Here is a 17,486-nt window from a genome sequence, read left to right on the forward strand (position 1 = left end):
CGACCCCATGGACTGCAGCCCACCAGGCTCCCCCGTCCATGGGATTCTCCAGGCAAGAACACTGGAGTGGGGTGCCATAATGACTAGAGGCACTGAAATAGGCTCTCTCAGCTTGCAAAATGCATAAAAAGGCCAAAAAACCAAAGGTTTTCAACTACTTTTAAATAAGCAAGTAAATCTTGTGCCACTATCATCCATCTGACTTGGTCTTAAATAAATATGAGTTTATTATTTAAGAATAAATAAATTTGTTGTATTTATATGTACAGTGCTACATTGTTCATAATTTTGCAGGAGCCATCACCAAGACATTTAAAAGATTCATTTCCTATAGTCCATTCAGATTATGACGTCTTCCAAGATGTCAGCGAAGGTGCCTATTAAATAAATTTGGCCACATGCTTTGAACGCAACCCTATTCCTAACAGCTAGGTGTCATTTGTCTTGGTCACCGGTCAGCCGAGTAAGTTCTTGGTGTCATAAGCCTTTTGGAACCAGAATACCTTAATCTTTGCTGTTCTTGACACCATGGTAGACAGAAATTGTTTTAGCTTTTCAGTCGAGGACTTCTTTAATATTAGAATCATCCTGTACCACTATTCCATGAAATTGAGTGTTTGATGTACCCCAAAACTGAGTAGAGAACTTGTTCACAACTAAATTTTCTTGGTTATAAGCATAAATTTCAGGAAATGCTTTTATTTTTCTGTTTGGTATAAACTTTGTTTTATATTTCTGTTACATTTTTTTAGTATTTTTTAATTTATGGAAAATGGTTATATAGGAACCAGTGTTTACTTGGTTATTATTTCTGGTGCAGTTTAGATAAAAATTTGATGAGGAAACCAAGATATGACTCTCTGCCCTCTAAACTTCTGTTATAGAACTCATGGGAAGTTATTGGGCTCAAAGAATTATGATCAGCCTAATTCTTGGAGTTTGAAATAGCATTTTGTTTGATTTATTTAAATATTTATGACGTTGGAATTTGTTTTGTCAAAAATGTTGAGGTGTTTTTTGTGCTTTTTGTTGTGATGATTCTGCAGGAATGAAAATTTCACTTAAATATGTGACCTAAAGAACTTAATTGAGTACAGTGCAAAGTTCCATTATACAGTAAAAGCAAAGATTTGAAAAAAAAAAAAAAGAATAAATAATGAGCTACAAGTTATTTTTACAAGTATAAATCATTCACAACCATCTTCTGTAAATGATCAACTCCGCCTCTCTAAAAATCCTGGGCCAAAAACTTTATGTTATTAGAGATTAAATTCCTTCATGAGTAGGCAAAAGATCAAAATACATTGTGTTTTTATTTGGATAATCTGGGAGTATTGAATTTGTCCTTTTCTTATCATTAACATTTATCTCTCTGGATCATCCACTTCTCTTTGAACTTGAGAAACAGGAATTTGATATCACACAGTATTTAAAGCAATTAAAACAAGAACCTAGACAGAATCAAATAATTCTTGGAGTTAACTGTAATAAGTCTTTCATCTTAATAAAGTTCAGTTCAGTTGTTTATTTGGAAAACGACCAGCTTCAACACTAACTTTCCAGGGTGCATGAATGTGTTTTCCTACATTCACTAATACTATGTTCTACTTTCCAAAGACCAGAAATGAACCAAAGGCATTCAAGCACTTCCCAACAAAAGGAAAAAACAGCTTTGTTTTAAAGATTAGAAATTTCAAAGAGCTTTGCAAAGAACTTCCTAAATCTTCTTGATTCAGCACAAGTTACACACAGTGGGTATTCAACAAATTTTGTTGACTTATGATACAGACATGGCTGTGAGTGATTACTTTGAGCATTAACTAAATATAATGATTTCTCCCAAGAAGGGATGATGTTGGCAGCTGTCACTAACAGAGCCAGAAAGAAGTTCATCGGATTCCATTTGGTCTTATTTTGGTTTGGCTTCATTTTGTAACCACAAGTAGTGTCCGGCTGCTCACCAGTCAAAAAGCCAGTAAAGAGGCCAGGTTGGTGGAAAGGCAAGTTTGCCTTATTTTGGATGCTGGCAAAGGGGGATGGGAGTGGATGCCTGTCCAAAGGCCAACTCCACCTCTTCCAACAATCAGTGAGCAAGAGCTTTAAAAGGGGAATGTCAGAGGTGTATAGATGGAGGGAGGGGGCTACATGCAGAAATAGCACAGTCACCTCTGATAGTTATTTTGTAATTGGTCATTGGTAGTTTGACCAGCATAATTTTCATTATTTTAAGTTTAATTAATCTTCAGTTCCAGGCTTCCCTGGTGGCTCAGATGGTAAAGAATCTGTCTGCAATGTGGGAGACCCAGGTTCGATCCCTGGGTTGGAACAATCCCTTGGAGAATAGAATGGCAACCTATCCCAGTATTCTTGCCTGGAGAATTCTATGGACAGATGAGCCTGGCCAGCTACAGTTCATGGGGTTACAAAGAGTCAGACATGACTGAGTGACTAACAGACATATACACACACACACAATCTTCAGTTCCAGGGTTGGTTTGTTCCCATTTTCTTGAGGCCAGTTCTCGGAATTATAGCAGCTTATGGCATGGCTTCCCAGGTGGCATGTGGTAAAGAATCTGCCTGCCAATGAAGGAGATGCAAGAGATGTAGGTTTGATCCTTGGCCAGGAAGATCCCCTGCAGTAGGAAATGGCAACCCAGTCTAGTATTCTTGCCTACAAAATTCCATGGACAGAGGACCCTGGTGGGCTATAGTCAGTGGGGTTGCAAAGAGTCAGACTCCACTGAGCGACTGAGCACACAAACGCATACCATGGCTACAGTCTGGTCATCATGTAGTTAACTTCTCCACCTGGAGGGGGTTTCAGTAAGACAGCCCACAGCATATAGCTCAAAATATTATCTATGGCCCTTGCAAAGGAACTAAAGGTCCTTGACTATATTTACTGACTAAACTATTACTATTTGGTCTCTTTTGATGGTTTGCTTCTGCATTTTCTCACTTCTCTGATTAAGCTTATTGTTTGACCAAAGGCAGGAAGAGGGCATGGGGGCATGGAGGAGAAAGGACCATAGGGTCCTGCTCTTTTTCAGTTTGGTCTGGTATGGAAAGTGCAAAAAGTCAAACAAATAATATTAATAATAATAGCTCATATTTTAATGATTTTGAGTTAATCATTATTAATATTTAGCATATTTGTGTCTAAAGTTTTCTATTTAGATAATTTTTAAATTTACAAGCTACATGATTATAAATTTTACATTTGAAAAAATTATTGAATCCTTTCTAAAAAAAGCTGAATGTCCTTTGACCTTTATCCCTTATCTGGCCTTTCCTCACTCACACACTTGATTTGTTTTTCTCCCATTCTTCAGTATAGAATTTTTGCCTCTGCTTCTGTTCCTTCTTCCCTTTTTTCCTTTCCTTCCTCTGTTACTTACACTCTTTCAAACCTCTTTACAACCTGGTACTACAGTACAATGCAGTAAGTACAGTTCTAAATAAAGTCCTATGAATCAGTAGTAACATCTTGCTGTTGATGGAGGAGTACTAAAATGTATTCTCTGCTTCACGGGAAGAAAATTCTCCTTGGTTTGGAGGTTCACATACTTATGATTTATTGGGTCAAATCCCCTTTTCTTTAACTGCTCTTATGAATGGGTTCAAAGAGTACATATTCCAATGACCGAAATGAGAACAAGGCATATACACTAAAAAGGCCAGCATGACATGGGAAAAAAAAATCAAAGGGAGACTTTATTCCTTAGAATTGGAAATTGATTCCCTACTCTGAATCTGTGACTTTGATGGTACCATACCAATGGTCCATTTTCTATTTGAAATGTATTTAATATTGCCAGAGTTCTTTATTTTGAGGTTAATTTTTTAAAGTACATGTAAATACAATTTGTGAAATAAAAAGATCTATACAAATGTTTTTGGTGGGTTATTATTAATACAATGCATGTGGTCTCTTCCCTCACCAAGATTAGAAGAATTTCTATCTTCTTGTTTCTATTGTACAATTTTAAAAAACAAAGTTAATGTAACACAGGTCCAAATATTTGCGTATTAGTAAGTGATGGTTTTAACACTTAATCATTTCAAAATATTATAATGTCACCTTTGCATATCCTCCTTGCTCAATGTGTGGCATATAATAAATATTTCTTGAATATATTTAAATTATTGGATATAAGGCACATCATGGCCCTACAATCTGATTACCATTCTCAATTCATTATAATACCATCTTTTACCTCCACAACATTCTATTCATGCCTGTGATGATGGATAGTGTGGAAATACTCAGGACTGAGACATAAATTTCAGAGGAACTGTTGTTATTTATGGACAGATTTCAGGAATTCCAGTTGTCTTCTGTTTGGCTTGTACTTAAAAAGAAAATATAACTCAGTGTGTAGGAAGATTTTCAGGCAACAGTATTCTGGGGTTTAGACTCATCTATAAAACAAAAACTATTCATTCATGCCTAGAAATTATTTATATTTCTTAAAAAATTTTTCAGTTAAAAAAATAATTACTTGGGAAGAGCCCATGGGAAATAGAGCCTCGCTGATATTCTATCTCATCTGTACCACTGCTTGAAGAAAGAAAGAAAGGAAGGGTGAACATCAACGGACTGTATCCCCTCCCCACCCTCCCCAAAAAAATGGTTTTCTGTGTATGGAAAGATGCAAGAGTCTGGGCTCACTGAAATCATTCCTTTTGTATGCATCTCAGCTATCTGGGGCCAGTATCCTGTGTTTTACACATCCTGAGCTCCCTTGGGCTCACTGTAGGGAGATGCCAGTGGCTGCCAGATCACAGGTATTCTTCTGGAGTGTCTTTAGGGCTCAGGAACTCACATTGGAGGACTGCGATAGCTGATCACTGTGACACTATGACATCCTTCTTTACTGATATGACAGGAAATACTCCATTTCTCATGGTGCACAAAAGGCGGCTGAGGAGAAAGGCCGGATACCTTCCCAAGGTGAACCATCACAAATGGAACAAAGAGAACATCAGGACTCTTTGGTGCGTGCAGACCACTGGGACTCTTTGGTGGTGTGTCCGCACTTGGGACTATGTTGTAGACTTGGCAAGTCCTTGCTGAATCTACAGAATAAGAAAGAGCCAACTTAGGCCTAATCAACTTGAGGAGATAGACAAATTCCCCAGAGCAATCAATTGTGCCACCTCATTCATGATAAGAGAAGAGACCACAGCTTATCCTAATCATACAGGCTTCAACTACCTATGCCAGTGCCTATTAGAACCAGATGGCACCATTTCCTCATCCTCTAGCCCCCAGGTATTAGAAAGCTGTGATCAAGCAGATAGCATTCAAACGTCTGGTTTTTCTAGCTGTTATCACCAGGAAGCAGTGGGAAGACCCCTTCCCCACCTATACAGAACCTCCAGTTTGGGAATTCATAGTAGGGAGAAAAAGGAAAGGCACTATTCTGATAGAGATTGTGACCTTGAATTGAACTTGAGTTAAACCAATAGACATTGGGTTACTTTCAATTTGGTAAGTTTATATTAGTCAGAAGACTCCAAGAGAAAGAAGAGTCCAGTAATAGGAAATTTTAAAAGCTATAATTTTTGGCACAGGGGAGACTTAATGCATAAATTTCAACCCAGTTGTCCTACTTTTAAAGGTCATCTCTCTCCTTTTCCCTGAGAAATCTTCTGGCCATTTACTTGCCAAGGCAACTGGAGATTTTTCTCACAGATTCTTCCTCTGGCTTTCTTGGAGCATCTCAACATAACCAGGTTTAGTTTTCCACTTTGTTGCTTTAATCTTTGGTGCTGGCATTCTTGCTAACTGTTCCTGAGGGTTAGCTGAGCCCCATCTCATCCAGTACTTCAAATTAGAATCCACCTTTTTTTCCCACTCTTAGGCAGGTCTATTTTCCCACTGTGCCAGATCTAACTAGATTCTATATTCACTGAGGGCAAATCTGTACCCTACAAAAGCAGAGACATTACTCTGCCAACAAAGGTCCATCTAGTCAAGGCTATGGTTTTTCCAGTGGTCATGTATGGATGTGAAAGTTGGACTATGAAGAAAGCTGAGCGCCAAAGAATTGATGCTTTTGAACTGTGGTGTTGGAGAAGACTCTTGAGAGTCCCTTGGACTGCAAGGAGATCCAACCAGTCCATTCTGAAGGAGATCAGCCCTAGGATTTCTTTGGAAGGACTGATGCTAAAGCTGAAACTCCAGTACTTTGGCCACCTCATGCAAAGAGTTGACTCATTGGAAAAGACTCTGATGCTGGGAGGGATGGGGGACAGGAGGAGAAGGGGACGACAGAGGATGAGATGGCTGGATGGCATCACCGACTCCATGGACAAGAGTTTGAGTGAACTCCGGGAGTTGGTGATGGACAGGGAGGCCTGGCATGCTGCAATTCATGGGGTCGAAAAGAGTCACACACTACTGAGCGACTGAACTGAACTGAACTGAACACATCCATATTCTAAGTTCTTAATAAAAGTGTGTGCATGTCTATGGTTACATGCTTTTGTCCAATATTAAAAAGTATTTCTTGTAACTTGAATACATACATACACTCATACCACCACCACCACCACCATCACCACAACCAACATCACCATTTTCCCCACTATTCACAGGTCATTAAAGTTTGGCTTGTTTCAAAGTGTGTTTAGATAGTTAGCGTAGGCATTACCTCTAAACCAAGAACTTTTAAGGGCCTAACAGTAAGCTAGTTTGATTACCATTATTATTGATAATACAGGGCTTGTGCTGGTACTCAGGCATAACTACATACAATTATTGTTTTTATGCTGAAATTGTTGCCTATACAGTTACATGACAACAACAGTAAGTTTGTAAGTAATTTGTGACAAAGCTTTCTTTTGTTTTGTTTCAATAAAGTAAAACCCTGAGGCTAATTTTACCATCATGTGCATATGACATCACTTCCTGAAAATATATGAACATTGGGGGATTGTTGTTGTTTTAGTATAACAGAGTATGAAATGCTGTGGAAGAAATGGCCTCCAGAAATGCAGTTGATTTATATCTCAGGAATGTGTGCAAAGGAGAGAACATAGATTTTCTCAAATAGTTGCTAAACCCAGCAGACTCCAGTTAGCAAGCATTTAGCAATGAGATCCAAACACTTTTACCTGCATGAATCTTTCCTGATACTTCACCAGCTTTGGGGCACAAATGAAGTCGCATTAACAACAATTTCACCCAACAGTTCTCTGTTCCTTACTCTGTATTTATTTTCCATAAAAAAGTTCCCCTAAATATTTCTGTGATAATCCAGGGTGGCTCGAATGAGCTTATTAACAAGTTAGTCAGATCTTTCTTGACAGCTCCCAGGCCCTGCTGTCACCTGCGTCATAAAGGGCAATTCCTACCAGACCCACTGCCCTGTGAAAGCCAGGCAGCTTCCTTGCAAGGAGAGGAAGCACATGGGCAGGGTCCCCTCAGTCTCTGACCATGTGTTCTGTGTCTAACAATCAGAGCTGCTCCTATATTGAAAGCTGCTCTCGGAGCCAGGTGACTTCCTTTCTTGCTGGATGTGTTCATTAACTCTTCAAGGAGGACACAAAGCAATGTTATAAACAGATTTTAATCAAAATCACTTTTTTAGTTTGTACTTAATGTGAGTTTTTTCTTAGGATCCAGATAGGAGTCCAAGAGGCTGGGCCTGGAGCTGAAATGAGAGACAGACAGCATCGGGCCAACCTGAAACCTCAACTGAGGCTTCATATCATTGAGACAAGGAGACTTCTAGCAAAATTGTCACATTAGTTCACCTGGAAGACACTGACAAGTAAAATTCCCAGCCCAGCTCAAGCTAAGACTCTGCTGCACACTGTTTATGGAAACACATATATATTCCATTTAAAGATAATCTATAGATATAAAGTCCAAACTGGAAATATAAAAAAATAAACATGAACAGTAGTTTTGTAAAAGGTAAGAACAAATCTGACTTCATATTGGATGTGTCTCTTTTACTTTAACCTTTGTATTCTATTATTTTTGCTTCAAATTAAGAATGTTGCTTCTGACCTGAAATATACATGATAGCCCATTCTCAAGGCTCTGACATTTAAAGGTATAACACTTATCCATTCACACAGAGATAAAAAATTACAGAACAGAGAATAACATTTGTCTTGTTGGAGGTTTATAGGAACATCAAGCCCTGACCTACCTGTATACCTGTAGGAACAAAGGATTCTGACACCAAGAAGTTTGCAACAACCAACCACACACTCTCCCCTTTTAGTATAAGTTTAGTCGCTCAGTCATGTCTGACTCTTTGTGACCCAATGGACTGCAGCACGCCAGGGTTCCCTGTCCATCATCAACTCCCGGAGCTTGCTCAAACTCGTGTCCATCGAGTTGGCGATGCCATTCAACCACCTCATCCTCTGTCATTCCCTTCTCCTCCTGCCTTCAATCTTTCCCAGCATGAGGGTCTTTTCCAATGAGTCAGCTCTTTGCATCAGTTGGCCAAAGTATTGGAGCTTCAGCTTCAGCATCAGTCCTTCCAATGGATATTCAGGGTTAATTTCCTTTAGGATTGACAGGTTTGATCTCCGTGGAGTCCAAGAGGCTCTCAAGAGTCTTCTCCAACACCACAGTTCAAAAACATCAATTCCTTGGAGCTCAGCTTTCTTTATGGTCCAATTCTTTTTAGTATGAAAGAGACCTGAATTCTAATCCCAGCAAGGTAATTTCTTGAGATACTGGTACACCATCTTCTTGGTGTGCTGGCTTTCAGAATAAAGTCATCATTCCTTGCCCTAACAACTCATCTCCTGAATTATTGGGCTGTCATGCAGCGAGCAGAACAAGCTTGGATTGAGTCATGTTTTGCTCAAACCACAATAAGATACCATCTCACATCCATTAGGATGGCAAATCTATATTTAGAAAGGAAGGAAGAAAGAAAGAAGAAGAAAGGAAATAAGTGTTAGAGACACTGTGGAGAAAATGGAATCTTTGTGCAATGTTGATGGGTATATAAACTGGTACAGTCACAGTGGAAAACAATATGGTAGTTCCTCAAAAAAACAAAGAGAGATTTACCATATGATGTGGCAATTTCAGTTCTGGGTATGTACCCAAAAGAATTGAGAGCAGACACTTGAGCAGACACTTGTACCCCCATGTTCTTAGTAGCATTATTCATAAGAGCCAAAAGTTGGAAGCAAACCAAGTGACCCTTGACAGATAAAAGAATAAACAAAATAAGGCAAGTATATACAATAGAATATTATTCAGCCTTTAAGAAAGAAGGAAATTTTGACATATGATACAACATGGATGAATCTTGAGAACATTTCACTAAGTGAAATAAGCCAGCCACCAAAAGACTAGAACAGAAAGTACCTAGAGTAGTCAGACTCATCGAGACACAAAGTAGAAGGGTTGCTGGGGGGGTTGAGGGGAAGGGGGAAGGGGATTGCAAACTGATGGATTCAGAGTTTTGGTTTTGCAAAGTAACAAGAGTTCTGTGGATGGATGATAGTGATGATAACAACGTGAATGTACTTAGTGCTACTGAACTATACATTTAAACACGGTTAAAACGGTAAATTTTATGGTATGTGTATTTTACCAGAAACTTTTTAAATTAAAAATATGTTTTTAGAATTTAACTTCTAGTAATGACAGAGTAATTTATTTTGGGCAGATCTTCCCTCTGCAACAGTGAGAAAAGTTGGATTAAAAATGCTATATGCAGGTCAGGAAGCAACAGTTAGAACTGGACATGGAACAACAGACGGGTTCCAAACAGGAAAAGGAGTACGTCAAGGCTGTATATTGTCACCCTGTTTATTTAACTTATATGCAGAGTACATCATGAGAAACGCTGGACTGGAAGAAACACAAACTGGAATCAAGATTTCCGGGAGAAATATCAATAACCTCAGATATGGAGATGACACCACCGTTATGGCAGAAAGTGAAGAGGAACTCAAAAGCCTCTTGATGAAAGTGAAAGTGGAGAGTGAAAAAGTTGGCTTCAAGCTCAACATTCAGAAGACGAAGATCATGGCATCCGGTCCCACCACTTCATGGGAAATAGATGGGGAAACAGTGGAAACAGTGTCAGACTTTATTTTTCTGGGCTCCAAAATCACTACAGATGGTGACTGCAGCCATGAAATTAAAAGACGCTTACTCCTTGGAAGGAAAGTTATGACCAACCTAGATAGCGTATTCAAAAGCAGAGACGTTACTTTGCCAACAAAGGTTCATCTAGTCAAGGTTATGGTTTTTCCTGTGGTCATGTATGGATGTGAGAGTTGGACTGTGAAGAAGGCTGAGCGCCGAAGAATTGATGCTTTTGAACTGTGGTGTTGGAGAAGACTCTTGAGAGTCCCTTGGACTGCAAGGAGATCCAACCAGTCCATTCTAAAGGAGATCAGCCCTGGGATTTCTTTGGAAGGAATGATGCTAAAGCTGAAACTCCAGTCCTTTGGCCACCTCATGCGAAGAGTTGACTCATTGGAAAAGACTCTGATGCTGGGAGGGATTGGGGGCAGGAGGAGAAGGGGACAACAGAGGATGAGATGGCTGGATGGCATCACTGACTCGATGGATGTGAGTCTGAGTGAACTCCAGGAGTTGGTGATGGACAGGGAGGCCTGGCGTGCTGCGATTCATGGGGTTGCCAAGAGTCGGACATGACTGAGCGACTGATCTGATCTGATCTGACATATATATATATATATATATATATATATATATATATATATTTTCACTTGAAAGCGTCAAAGAGTAACCAAGACAGTGAGAACTTGCAAATTCAAGATCCAAAAGAAAGATGCCAAGGGAGGTAAGATGTGCATACATGGGGCCACTTTTCCCCTCAAGTTGACCACTAATTCTGAAAGTGAAAGTGGCAGCTGAAAGGCTGAGAAGCAGGACAGAACTTTGGAGTCTCACATATATGGAAGGAAAGAAAATAAAGTTCATGAACCATCAAGGGGGCAGAGCTTTGATAGAGCTATACCTAAAGCTTTACTTGGGTCTCCAAAACGCTACTCCAACAAATAAAGCAAACAAGAAATAAGTCATCCCTTAAGAGAATTGAAATCCATATTCTGATTATTTCCACTCCTGCGTGGAATGGAATGACCTTCCCCTAACCTATCAGCCTTCTAGGAGAAGGAAAAATAAATTTTCACAGAAGAAAGATAGTAACATCCAGAGTTTCAAATATCTTTACAATTTATCATTTAAAATGCCTGGCATGCTACCAAAAATAGTCAGATAAAGTCTATAATTCAGTTGATGATACTGTACCACATTGATGATTTAGCTTTGACAATTGTATACCATGAAGATGTAAGATGAAAACATTGGGAGAAGCTGAAACTGGATAAGGAATATATAAGAATTTTCTGTATTACCTTTGCAACTTCTCTGTGCATCTATATGTATTCCAAAGTAAAAATATTATTTAAAAAATAGGCATATAAGGATACAATTATATATTGAAAATCAATTGACTGGAAATGAAGAGAAAAAGCAAGCACAAACTGAAATTGCTAGCTATAAACTTGGAAAATATGATGCTGAATATATTCTAGAGATGAAATGTTTTCTGTAAACTGGAAAATATTTTAAACATGGAATTCCTAAAACCAAAAAATACAATAACTGATATTAAGAGCTCATCAAATGGGCTAACATCTTAAGAGAAAGTGAATAAGTTAGATCAGAAAAAGATACTGAAAATGAAGCACAAGGAGACAAAGAGAGTAGAAAATACATGAAAGAGAGTGAGACATGAGACAAGGTAGAAATTTTTAATTTCTAAGAATTGAAGTTACAAGAGGAAAGAAAAAAGAGAATTATAAAAGTATTACTTGAAATGGGAGGGTTTGAGAATTTTCCAAATGTAAATAAAGATACTAAATCATGGATTCAAGAAGAAATATGAATGCCAAATCAAAAAATGATACCATAGAATTTAAGAAAATTTCTCTACTTATTAGCCAAAAAGAAAATGCAAATTAAAACTATGGTAAGCTATAATTCAACAAGGTCCATACTATTTTTAAGCTGATGATAGTAAAAACTGAGGTGCGTGTCCACTCTCATATAGAGCTCTTGGGACTACATATTGGGGAAAATCTCTTTGAAAGACTACTTGGTGATATCTATGAATGCTGACTATGAAGTATATTGCCTATGGTGTAGTAGCTTTCCACACAGGTAATTGTCCAACAGAAATGTACTAAAAGATACGGACAAGCATATTCACAGCAGTGCTTTTAATCCATCAACAATAGAATAGATAAATAAATTGCGGTAACTGGCAACTGATGAACCAAGTAAGTAAATAACTGAGGGAGGGGAAGTCTAGACACAAAAGAACACATATGTTTTCGGTTCAAGATTTAGAACCCTAGTTACCTTGGAGAAGATGAGGGAACAGTTATTTGGTAGGGCTCTGGGTAATGTTTCTTGATCAGAGTACTGATTATGTGGGTGTGTTCACTTCGCAAAAGTTCATCAAGCTGTGCACTTAAGATTTGTGTACTTTGCGGTATGTATGTTATGTATGTCATGCTTCAATAACAAAATTAAGTCTTTTTTTGATTGACAGTGGTGTAACACACTGATACACATATGCATACAAACACAAAAGCAAAGCAGAAAACTAAAGCAAATATTCACATCAAAACTGAAAGCACATCCTCAACAAAAGACACTCCCAGTAGAAGCAGGATATATTTGAGTCTTCTAGATTTGGGGAACTAACAATAGCTAAGCACCTCCTATACCCCCAGGCACTGTTCTGGGGGCTTCTTACATATTCATAGCAAATCATAGGTTCTCTTATAGGTAAGTTCTTCTTGATTAATTACTAATTCAAACATTTAGCTGACACACAAATATCTTTCACTTTTTAAAGTTTATTTAATCTAAGTAGTATATATGTGTGGCTTAAAGAGCCAAATATAACCACCCTCCTCCCCCAAAAGGAAGAAATCTAACAATCTCTGCCTCTTGCTTTCTATCCTTCAGAGGCAACCACTTCCAACTTTTTTTTCTTTTGTGGGAGACAGCAAGGGAGAACCCAAGATAGGTTCTTTTATTACCAGTCTTTTACTACCTAATGGTGAAAGTGACATGCCATAATTTCTGCCATTTACTATTGGTTACATGGACAAATACTAATGCATCATGGGAGGAGACCACACAAGAGTATGAGTACCAGGAGGTGGTGATCATGGGGCAGCTTGGAAATCAGAGAATATGTATTCTCTGATTCTGCCAGCTCCTGCATCTTCTCTCTCTGGTATCACATTTTCCTTTCATCTTGTAATCACTACCTATGTCCTGGTTCTCTTGCACCCAGCACCAGATGGCCTTAAGGATGCTTACACCCTGCATCCTCTCTTACTTCTGCAGCTTCACTTCGTTTGACCAGTGGCAATGCCCTCAATGCATCAGTTATTCAATAGTTTCAATATAACTTCTGATGCCTCTAACTCATGAGGATATTTCCTTCTAGGGCTTCTTAACATAATGCCCAGTGTCTTAGTCTGTTCCCATGGATGGAGGAGCCTGGCAGGCTACAGTCCATGGGGTCGCAAAGAGTCGGACATGACTGAGCAACTTCACTTCACTTCACTTTAGTCTGTTCAGAATATTGTAGCAAAATATAGACAGTCCATAACTTATGATTGTTCAACTTATAATTTTTTGCCTTTATTATGGTACAAAGATGATACATGTTCAGCAGAAACTATACTTTGAATTTTGAGTTTTGATCTTCTTCCTGGCTATTGATATGCAGTAGGATTCTCTCTTATGATGCCGAGCAGGGGCAGCAAGCTGCAGCTCCCAGAAAGCCATGCAATCATAAGGGTGAACAACTGATACAGTGACAACCATTCTATTTTTCACTTTCATTACAGTATTCAAATAATTACATGAGATATTCAATACTCTTTTATATATATATATATATATATATATATATATATATATATATATAAAATAAGCTTTGTGTTAGGTAATTTTGCTCAACTATAGGGTACTGTAAGTGTTCTGAGCACCTTTAAGGTAGGCTAGGCTGGCTCAGACGATAAAGCGTCTGCCTGCAATGTGGGAGACCCGGGTTTGATCCCCGGGTCAGGAAGATTCCCTGGAGAAGGAAATGGCACCCCACTCCAGTACTCTTGCCTAGAAAATTCCATGGATGGAGGAGCCTTGTGGGCTACAGTCCATGGGGTCACAAAGAGTCAGACACGACTGAGTGACTTCACTTTCAGGCTCAGCTTATAATGTTTGGTAGATGTATTAAATCCATTTTCAACTTGCAGTGTTTTCAGTTTACAATGGATTTATCAGAATGTAACCTGATGCAAAGAACTGACTCATTGGAAAAGACCCTGATGCTGGGGAAGATTGAAGGCAGGAGGAGAAGTGGACAACAGAGGATGAGATGATTGGGTGGCATCACCAACTCAATGGAATGAGTTTGAGCAAGCTCCGGGTGTTGGTGATGGACAGGGAAGCCTGGCATGCCACAGTCCACAGAGTCACAAAGAGTCAGATACAACTGAGAGACTGAATTGAACTGAACCCCATTATAAGTCAAGGAAGATCTATACCATGAACTTGATGGTTTATAAACAACAGACATTTATTTCACACAATTTTTAAAAGGCTGAAAGTTCAAGGTCAGGGTGCCTTGATGGTCAGGTGAGGGCTGTCTTCTGAGTCACTGGCTTCTGACTTCTTGTGTCCTCATGTGGTAAAAGAGGCTAGGGAGTTTCTCATGCCTCTCTTATAAAGGTTCTAATCCCATTTATGAAGGCACCACTCTTATGACCTAATCACTCCCCAAAGCCCCACCTCTTAATTCCATTTTGTGGGGCATGAGGATTTCAACGTGAGGATTTGTGGGGGAACACAGATGTTCAGGCCACAGCACCCAAGTACCTCAACAGATGTGAGAGTGCACTTTAGTTTTTCACAACAGTATCCTAAATGCTTCAGAATTAAGTCATCTTCCTCTGGTTGGTGACAGCCTCTGTCTCCCTGACTGTCCCTATGTCCCTCTGGCTCTGGCTCTGGCTCTGACTCTAGCTGGTTCTCTCTTACATCTTTGAATAATCCCTCACTCCCCACTCGCATCTTATTTTTCTCTTCCCTTAACTGGCTCTGTCCTAAAATTTATTACATTTTCAATTTTCATATTTATTAAATATTTTTATGATTTGTTCTGTTTTTAGTTTTTAAAATATGTGAGTAGAATAACTAGAATTGTTTTCATATTTGAACCAGCAGTTATCTTCAGTAAAAAAAAAAATAGAAAGAAAATTTCCTTTCCTTTATTGTTTCTTGATTGTCTTTTCTATGGTATAGGAAAAAAGTAAAGGAGCAAAAATGAGGAAGTCACTGAAAATCCTGTTTGTCTCTTCCACTCTTTACACAATAATTTCCCTTATTTGTGGTCTTCTACTGTTCTACCAAATACTCATCTCAGTTTCTTCGTTCTTGAAGAAAACAGCAGTAAACAAGTGTTTCTAGTCATGTTCATCATGCATGGAAGAAGAAGGTAGCTAGAATTAACGAGTAACTTTCCCCTCAGTTTGTAGAGGGAAGTACTTGTCACTTTCAACTATTTTGAATGTTTCTTGTGATGTTTATGTCCATATTTCAAAGTAAGGGGCTGAAATGCTGCAGTTTCCTGATTCCAATCACCTTGAATAGTCTTGTCTTCATGCTATTTTTAGCTCCACCCCTCTGCCCTATAAATCTTCCCAGGTGGGGCTAGATGTAAAGAGCTGGCCTACCAATGCAGGAAACATTAGAGACACAGGTTCCATCCCTGGGTGGGGAAGATGTCCTGGAATAGGAAATGGCAACACACTCCAGTATTCTTTCCTGGAGAATTCCATGGACAGAGGAGTCTGGTGGGCTACAGTTCACAGGGTTGCAAAGAGTCCTACAGGACTGAAGCAACTTAGCACCCACACGTGCCCCTGCCCTATGTATGTCCCACCCTTCTTCCCAATAGAGCTATGTTACATTTTTTTTAAATAAATGAGCTTTCATTACTTGTATTATCATGGCTCCATAAATATTATGCACCCTGAGCCACATAAATGACCAAAAAGACATTCCTGTACAAATGTTTGCTTTTCTTAAACTTTTTAGCTTTTTTAGATTTCTAAGAACCCGTCTCTGCACATCAGGCACTTTATCAGTTGTATCTAAGTGTCTGACTGCTTCTCATACAAATTTTCAACCAAACCTCTCAAGCCTTCACCCTCCTCTACCGTTAAGTTGTTTCTGGTGCTCTAATTCCTGAGACTTTTGTGAGGTTCCACAGCTGTAGAAGGGACACCCTCATGAGAATGCCTTGATGTAGAAGATGCATGGTGCAGCTGGACTTCAGGGGATCCCAGCTGTGCTTTTTCAGTAGATGCTTGAAGGAGGTCTGGGCAGTCTCTGATGTCACCTCGATCGCATCTCTGGAGTTTTTCTGGGCTCTGTCTCCCCCTTTACTCACACTCTCTGGCTGCTTTGCCTACTCCCTGTAGCCTGGGGCACTCTTTCTCAGGGTGTCTGTGTCCAGTGATGAAGATGCAGTGCTACCCTACAAGTTTTTCTTTGTTCTTACTCACTCAGAGTCAGTTCTCTTTCCTCAATCCATTTTTTGGTAATAATCCTTTCCTGGGACAGTCATTGTTGATCAGTATAGCTGAAGCGCTATTGTGAGAATGGGCAGGAACAATGGAAAATCCAAGGAGTGGTAGAAGGAGCTATGAATTCTCTTGTGTGGAGCTGTGCTGACTTCTTCTCTGTCTATCTGCTCCATCCCAGTTTAGCATTCATCTTAATCATTATTTCTCTTCATTATTACTCACTTTCCAGAGGTTCATGTTCAAAGGTGGATTATGAATTCCTTCTCATCTCACACGCATGATTAAACTGAAGAAATTGAGTTGCTAGTCATGATGGTTCAGCAACCAACATCTCACCCATCTGTGAAGTGTCCCAGTTCCATGCAATCTGGTCTCTCACCTTCTGGTTTGACGTTTCCACCTGATTTTGTATTTTTGTTCCTGGTTCATGTTTAATATCTAGTAGGCTTAAAAATCTGTATAAGTTAGTTGTTTTCTGCTCAGTTTTTCAGTCTGTCACCTCCAGAGTAACCTCCAGATATTCACTTATCACTACCTAGCAGTATTTTTTTTTACCATGCAGCAAATAATCCACCTGCAATGTGGGAGACCTGGGTTCAATCCCTGGGTTGGGAAGATCCCCTGGAGGAGAGCATGGCAACCCACTCCAGGATTCTTGCCTGGAGAATCCCCATGGATAGAGGAGCCTCATGATCTACATGGGGCCACAAAGAGTCTGACACAACTGAGTGACTAAGCACAGCACAAAAAATTGCCTTAAATTTTTGAAATGTTGGTTTCTCTTTTAATCAGCTTTTAGGCTAAAAATGTAGCAAGATAGCATATCTAACACTTTCCTA

The sequence above is a fragment of the Bos taurus genome, chromosome 8 (genome assembly GCF_002263795.3).
Source record: "Bos taurus isolate L1 Dominette 01449 registration number 42190680 breed Hereford chromosome 8, ARS-UCD2.0, whole genome shotgun sequence".
In the NCBI taxonomy this organism is placed as follows: domain Eukaryota; kingdom Metazoa; phylum Chordata; class Mammalia; order Artiodactyla; family Bovidae; genus Bos; species Bos taurus.